Source organism: Azolla caroliniana, unplaced genomic scaffold (assembly GCF_043228905.1).
Source record: "Azolla caroliniana isolate FFs.n. ecotype wild unplaced genomic scaffold, voAzoCaro1.0.p SCAF_1, whole genome shotgun sequence".
Classification (NCBI taxonomy): Eukaryota; Viridiplantae; Streptophyta; class Polypodiopsida; order Salviniales; family Salviniaceae; genus Azolla; species Azolla caroliniana.
Window position 1 is genome coordinate 19,048,426 of NW_028230436.1, and position 8,390 is coordinate 19,056,815.

An 8,390-nucleotide genomic window follows, 5' to 3' on the forward strand; every position below is an offset into this window, starting at 1 on the left:
ATACGAAACATCGGATGAAAAAGGGGTAAGCATAATCGATGCTTGCATGATTGAGGGAGATAAAGAGTGCGAGGCGGACTTGATTGACGAGATTGCCACGAAAGATGACATTGAATCGGAGGTGGCTATGGACAAATCAATGGCGGATGGCCGTATGAAGACTTTCCCACCACTAGTTCTAGAGACTTTGGCGGTTGTGTCCGAGAAGCAACATGAGACCGGAGAGATGGGAGATGACGGCGAGGAAGGTAAAGTCGGAAGCCAGTTCAGATGGAAGATAATCTGTCCAAAATTCCGATCTAAACAAAAGCACGACAACGCGGAGGTCGGGTGTGCGTCGGGAGATGCGCTATGGCGCAAAACGGAACACGCACTATGACGGAATACGAAGCATGCACTACGGCGAAAAATGAAGTGTACATTATCGCCGCATGTGGACTTAAGAGCAAGCACGTATTCAGAGGTCGACATCGACATGTGGGTAGAGCCTACGGAAGGCAAGCGCGGAACGAAGAGAGACAGCACGGCGAGATGCTCAGAACGAGGGGACAATTGAGCCAAAGGAGGAACGAAGGTGGCACGTGAGGGGCAGAATCCAGCATGCAATCGGAGTGACTGGGGTTGAATCTGTAAAAACCGATCAACCGAGTCTAAATCGGCCGAATACGAATCGGAACGGAAGTCGATTCAACTGAAAGAAGATCGGACAAGACGGATTCAGAAATAAACTAATCCGACTCAACCGGAGGTTGAAGAGGTCAAGCAAGTGCATTACAAAGGATGACAAGGACCAAGCGGGCCAAGCAAATTTGAAGGGTGTTACCAAGGATGAGATCTCGACAAAGGAGGGTTATAACATGAAGATTATCAACTCTAACGCGAGATTATATGACAAAGGTGGACAAAGTGGGAAGCATGGCACATGCACAAGACATGAAGGGTTATGCTCAAGAGGAGCACAAGGAGTCGTGACAACCAGCCATGGCCATGCAAACAGTGAATTAAGACTATGGTGGATCGGATGGCGGCAATGGTTCGGGTGGAAAGAATGGATATGCTTAAAATGGAGGATAAAGTCGACATAGCGAGAGAAACGGAGCGTACTATGAGTAAAGGAGAATTACGAGAACTGGTGACGGGGCGGTGCTGGCAACCGGAAACCTGCAACCGAACATAACCGACAACGAGACTAACAATCATCGACAACTTCGGCACATACCAAAGGATGTGCGGGTTTGGAGGGGGCAAGTGTCGTAGTGTAAATCACACACTATGAGAAAATTGACAGGAACTATGCTCGGCCACAACCAAGCTTAGAATCAAACACAGAAAACGGGAATGAATGCACAACACAATGGAGAGAAGAGTACACAGGATGTTTACGTGGAAAACCCAAACACGGGAAAAACCACGGCAGTCCACTAACTGCTAACTATCACTATGTAACAATATACAATAGATGAACACAGAGGCAACGACCTCTTGTTCACTGTCTTCGCCACAGGCGGCGGTTACATTAGAGATACGAACTCTTCGTCTCTTTCTCTCTCTCTCTCTGTACACTATTACGCTCTAATCTTGCGCCAACAAGAATGACAACAACACAGCAACACATACTAAGTTTGCCCTAAGTCATATTTATACTAATATGACTTTTCGCTTATTTACAAATATAGTCCCGATGGACTCTCAGAAAACATATTTACGAATATGTCCCTTCATCCGGTGAGCACTCCTCACCGGGCCTGCATCATCCGGCGCTTGCCGGGCACAAGTCATCCGGTTCTCACAGGGTCTTCGGTTGCCGGGTACTCCTCATCCGATTCTCACCGGGTCTTCCGTTGTCGGGTATTCCACATCACTGTTCTTTTCACTTCCCATGCGGAGGGACCTGTTTCCTAACAAACTCCCCCTTCACTCCGGCATGGGATGTCTTACTAGTCCGATCCTCTTCCGACATACATCCAGCTTGTCAGGTATCAGTACTTTGGTCAGCATATCTGACCCATTCTCGGCCCTGTGGATCTTCGTCAGCGCGAACTCCTCGTCATCTACTCTTTCCCGGATCAAGTGATACCTTCGCTGGATATGCTTCGTCCGGGAATGGTAGGCCGCATTCTTAGCAAGGTGGATGGCACTTTGACTGTCGCAATAGAGCCGGTATTCATCTTGCCGGATACCGAGCTCTCCGATGAAGTCCTTGATCCATAATATTTCCTTGCCGGCTTCCACAGCCGCCATGTACTCCGCCTCTGTGGTTGACAACGCAACCATCTTCTGCAGCCTCGACTGCCATGAAATAGCTCCCCCTGCATATGTCATCACATACCCGGATGTAGACTGGCTCGTATCCACATCAGCCGACATGTCCGAATCGGTAAAACTGTCAAGTTGAGGTTTTCCAGAGCCGAATTGGAGACACATATTTGAAGTGCCCTTCAGGTACCGGAGTATCCATTTGACCGCGTTCCAGTGCTCCTTGCCGGGATTGCTCATAAACCGGCTCACCACTCCGATTGCGTATCCTTTATCTGGTCGGGTACACACCATTGCGTACATTAAGCTCCCGACGGCAAAGGCATATGGAACCTTCATCATATCAGCCTTCTCTACTTTCGTCTTCGGGCTTTGCTTACCGGATAATCTGCAGTTTGCTGGGAGTGTCGATATGACCGGTTTCGCTTCTAACATATTGAACCGCTGAAGCACCTTTGTCACGTATTTCTCATGTAACAGCCACAGTTGCTTCGTTGGCCGGTTCTGGATGATATGCATCCCCAGCATCTATCTTGCCGGACCCAAGTCTTTCATCGCGAAAGTTCGGTTGAGAGCCTTCTTCAACATCCGTATTCTGGCTTGGTTCCATCCGACGATCAACATGTTGTCCACGTACAGAAGGAGTATTAGGAAGTCGCCTTCACCACGATCCTGGCTTTGTACCTCGGGGAGTTGCCGGCATCTCCCGGTTTCAACTTGTACACCCACTTGTTTCGGAGTGCAACTCAACCAATTCGTATGTATGGTTCTCATGCAGGGAATCCATCTCATCCTGCATGGTACTTAGCCATTTGCGGTTGTGGGTGTCATCCTTCGCTTCTTCGAAGCTTTCTGGCTCCCCCTCATCGGTTAGCAGCACATGCTCTGCATCCGGAAATCTCCAGGGGGGCCTTCTCTCTCTGAGAGGATATCTCTGTCTCTGGGCTTCGGTAACCGGCTCCTCCATTTGCTCTTCATCTGAATCCGATTCGGGGTCTTGGCCGGTTCCGGTTTCAGCTTCCGCTACTTCTTCTTCTGCCGGTTCGATATCCTCAGCGTAACCGGTTGGTTCCTCGAGTGCTAACCGGTCTCTTGCCGGTTGGGTCTGCTCATCGTAGAATCGATCCTTACCGGTCGACTCAAGGTTCATTATCTTCTTCTCCGACTCCTAGTCAGCGAGCGTCTTGTTCTCCATGAAGATAATATCTCGACTCCGGAATACCTTCTTGTCGACTAGGTCCCACACTCGGTAGCCGTACTCATCGTCACCGTAACCGAGGAATATGCATGGTCGGGTCTTCGGATCTAGTTTTCCTCTCCGGTCCTTAGCTACATGTACATACGCAAGACACTCGAATACGTTCAGATGCCGGTAGGACACTTCCTTACCGGTCCAGACTCTCTATGGCGTGTCTCCGTCCAAGGGTACTAAGGGTGATCTGTTTATCACATATGTCGCCGTCGACAGTGCCTCAGCCCAAAACTTCTTGGGTAGTTTTGCATGCGCCAGCATACTCCGGACCCTCTCCATTATGGTCTGGTTCATCCTCTCGGCCAGCCCGTTTAGTTCCGGCGTCTTCGGCACGGTAAGTTCGACCCGGATTCCCTTCGAGTGACAATACTCCTCAAACTACCCCCGGTATTCACCTCCGTTATCTGCTCGAACCGCCTTTAGCTTCCGGCCGGTTTCTCTTTCCACTCTCGCGTGGAGCTCTTTGAAGACGGATAACACTTGATCCTTCGTCTTCAACGGTGTGGCCCACAGCTTCCGGTTGTGGTCATCTATGAACGTCACGAAGTACTGCGATCCGACATGTGACTTCGTGTCCACTTGACATACATCAGTATGCACCAACTCCAGTGGTGCATTATGTATCATCGGTGGCCTCGATCGGAAGGAGGTCCGGTGTTGTTTACCGGCTAGACAATCAGTGCACTTCTCCAAGTGCACGTTCTTCACTAGAATGAAGTTGTCGTCTGCAAGCCTCTTCATCCCCTTCTCGCTCCTGTGACACAGCCTCTTGTGCCACAACTCACCGGCAGTGTCGTATGCCACGTTCACTTCTTCCGGGCATAATCGGGCATTCATCAGGTACAGCGTGTTGACCTTCCGAGCCCGAGCCACAATCAGGCTCCCTTTGCTGAACTTCATAACACCGTTCCGGATGCTACCCATGTAGCCTTCATCATCTAGCCAACCGGCTGATATCAGGCTCAGACGAACCTCCGGAACGTGTCAGACATCCTTCAGCATCCAGTTGGCATTGTCAACCACACGTCTCCTATGCCGACAATTCGGCATGTACCTTCATTCCCTATCCTGACACAGCCGTGATCACCGGCTGAGTAGGATGAGAAGCATTTCCGGTCCAGGGTAAGGTGGAACGACGCTCCGGAGTTGACCACCCAGGTCATCTCGTCGCTGGCAAGGTTTAGCTCACTCTCCTCAATGATGATCATCAACTCTTCTTCACCTGCCGCGATTGCCATCGTTCCCTTCCGGTCCGGCCCCCTCCGGTCTTTACCATTCCGGTCCGGTGTCTACTTCGAATCGGTACCGTCAGTTTCCTTGTCTTTTCGGAAGTGCCGACAGTTCTTCTGAAAGTGTCCCGGATTGCTGCAATAGAAGCAAGTAGGCCTCCCCCTTGACTTTGACCGTGTCCCCGACTTTTCCCGGTTCTGGGGGCTACAGTTCCTTTGTCTTCCGCATTCCGATTCGGTAAGGAGCGCTTTGGAGTCGGAGATCGTATCCTTATCTTTCCGACGCACCTCCTCATCTAGCAAGCTCGACTTCACTCTTGCTAGGGATAACCATTTCCCTTCCGGCCCGGCGTTGCCCAAAGTGACAACCAACGTCTCCCAGCTATCTGGGAGGGAACCGAGCAGGAGTAGCACTAGTACCTCATCGGCGAGAGGTACTTCCAATGATGTTGCCTAGTGGATCAGCCCCTGGAAGGCATTCATGTGCTCCACCATGCTGGAGCCATCTTGGTACCGGAGTCTTACTAGCTTCCAAAATACCGAAACCTGATTAACAACATTTTTGTTTTGAAACATAATGCCGATCTTCTCCCAGAGCTCATGAGCCTTGCTCTCTTCATTGAAGTTGTTGTATAGATTCATGTCGATGAAGCACCGTATGTACGCCGTTGTCTTCATATGCATCACCTCCCATATCATGGCGTCCATTTTGTCTGGTCTCTTGTCCCCGAACTGAACCGGCAACTAAAGATCTTTAACCACGAGCATGTCCCTCATCTTCGACTTCCACACCGAATAGTTGGAGTCGTGAGCTTGAACATGCCTCCCAACGATTCGTCCATTTTCTGTGTCATTTCACTCTGATACCACTTTGATAGGAACTACACGCTCCGATGAACAACGCTCAGCCACAACCAAGCTTAGAATCAAACACAGAAAACGGGAATGAATGCACAACACAATGGAGAGAAGAGTACACAGGATGTTTACGTGGAAAACCCAAACACGGGAAAAACCACGGCAGTCCACTAACTGCTAACTATCACTATGTAACAATATACAATAGATGAACACAGAGGCAACGACCTCTTGTTCACTGTCTTCGCCACAGGCGGCGGTTACAACAGAGATACAAACTCTTCGTCTCTTTCTCTCTCTCTCTCTCTCTCTCTGTACACTATTACGCTCTAATCTTGCGCCAACAAGAATGATAACAACACAGCAACACATACTAAGTTTTCCCTAAGTCATATTTATACTAATATGACTTTTAGGTTATTTACAAATATAGTCCCGATGGACTCTCAGAAAACATATTTACGAATATGTCCCTTCATCCGGTGAGCACTCCTCACCGGGCCTGCATCATCTGGGGCTTGCCAGGCACAAGTCATCCGGTTCTCACCGGGTCTTCCATTGCTGGGTCTTCCGTTGTCGGGTACTCCTCATCCGGTTCTCACCGGATCTTCCGTTGCCGGGTACTCCACATCACTGTTCTTTTCACTTCCCATCTGGAGGGACTTGTTTCCTAACAAAATTTGCATTTTTGGTCTCTCCGGATGGGACATGAAGAAGGCCGGTGAGAGTCGGTGAGAAACGGACGAAGAACACTCGGTAGGGAGAACCGGTGAGAACCGGATGAAGGAGGGACCGACAAGGAGGAACCGGTAAGGAGGACTTGGTAAGAACCGGATCAAGCAGAACCAGCAAAAACCGGATAAAGAAGGCCGGTGAGAATCTCTCACCGGATGAAGAGGCAAATTTGTAAATAGAAAAAAAGATTATTATGTGCATAGGGCAGGATTCAAAACATGTACCTCCACATAGACAAACCCCAACCATACCATTACACTAACATATCATTAGTGTTAAAAATGTAGATGTCCCACAAAGAAAGGTAAGTTCACCCTAGGATAAACTTTAGTTAGAAGAAAACGCATGATAAAAGAAAAAGCTACGCATGCACATGTAGCGTGCATGAACACTATAGTCGATAAAAACGTATCAAGTTAGAAAAAGCAAGTTCACTTTAGAAAAAGCATGTTAGATAAAGCGTATAGTCTATTGTTAGAGAAAAGCATGGATTATTAAGACTCTCTCATCACTATATAAGGATGGGGAGCACAATGTAATAGTTGTGTGAAATATTTGGAAATTGGATATATTTCTAAAAGACACCAATTTATATATTCGTGGTATTCACGAAATAAACTATACTCATGGGATTCACGAGATTTCTATATTCTTCTCTTTTAATCCAAATTCATATTCTTCTCTTAATATTAAGTAATCTAATACAATAGACTCGTGGGATTCACGAGGTTTCTATGTCTCTTTCTTATAATCTATTCATAACCAAACTCGTCTCAAATTCTTCCTCCTCCTAGTCCAAAACCCCAAGTAGTGTAATTCGCACACTACATGAAATTTGCATTTTTTGTTCCTCCGGATGGGACAAGGAGGAACCGGTAAGGAGGACTCGGTAAGGAGACCCGGTAAGAACCAGATCAAGCAGAACCGTGAAATTCAAAACCGAACCGAACTGAAACCGATAAACCGATAAGCTGCTAAACCGCTAAACCATGAAATTCAAAACCAAACCGAACTGAAACCAAACTGGATCATAATATTTGAAACCAAACCAAACGGTTTATTTTATCTTTAAACCAATAAACCGTTAAGCCATGGCTTAACGGTTTGGTTTGGTTTGAGCCGAAATCGTGCCATTGCTAGCTAGTACTGTGGCAAGATAGGCCACAGGGAGAGCGAGTGCTGGAAGAAGAGAGCCGATTCGGACAAGGCCGAATCGAGCGGAAGAGACGTACGAAGGCGTCAAAAATCGTACTATGCCGAAGGGGCTCTGAACGAGCCATAAATGGATCGGGCCCAGCTTTCATAATGAAGCACAACACCAATTCGATGTCTGTGAACACCTCAAAATCGAGCGAGGTGTGGTATGTTGTTTCCGGAGCGTCAAATCATATGACGAGTCATGAGGAATGGTTCTCGTACTTGGAGAAACCAGAAAAACAAGGAGTCGTTGAAATGGGAGACGACACTCCACATACCATCGAACATGTTAGAGAAGTTCCTCTCAACTACATTGGTATGAAAGGGAAACTTATGAACGTTTTGCACGTCCGGACAATAATCAAGAAACTAGTGTCGGTCGGTCAGATCGTCGACCAGGGGATTAAAGTTCAATTCACGCACCTCGGGTGCTACATCGAAGAGGAAGGCAAAGTAATCACGCAAGAGCACCGTGAAGGGAGGATGTTTATCCTCGACACCAACCAAGCAGGAACCGCGATGTTTGTGAATGGATAGAAGGTCGAATCGGACATTGACCTGTGGCACAAGTGGTCCGTCCACGATAACTTCCCACGGCTTCGTGAAATGCAGACAAAGAGTATTGTTTTAGGATTGCCGAAATTTCGGGGCCGTAATGGCCAAGTTTGCGAAGACTGCCAACTTGGGAAGCAGCATGACTTCCATTCCCCAATGAGTGTAATCGTAGTCGAAATCTGCTTCATTTGATCCATTTGGATGTGTGGGGACCGATACTGAACGTGAGTCTCGATGGAAGCCATCACTTCGTAATCTTCATCGATGACTTCACTCGGCATACCTGGGTGTGCTTGATCACGAAAAAG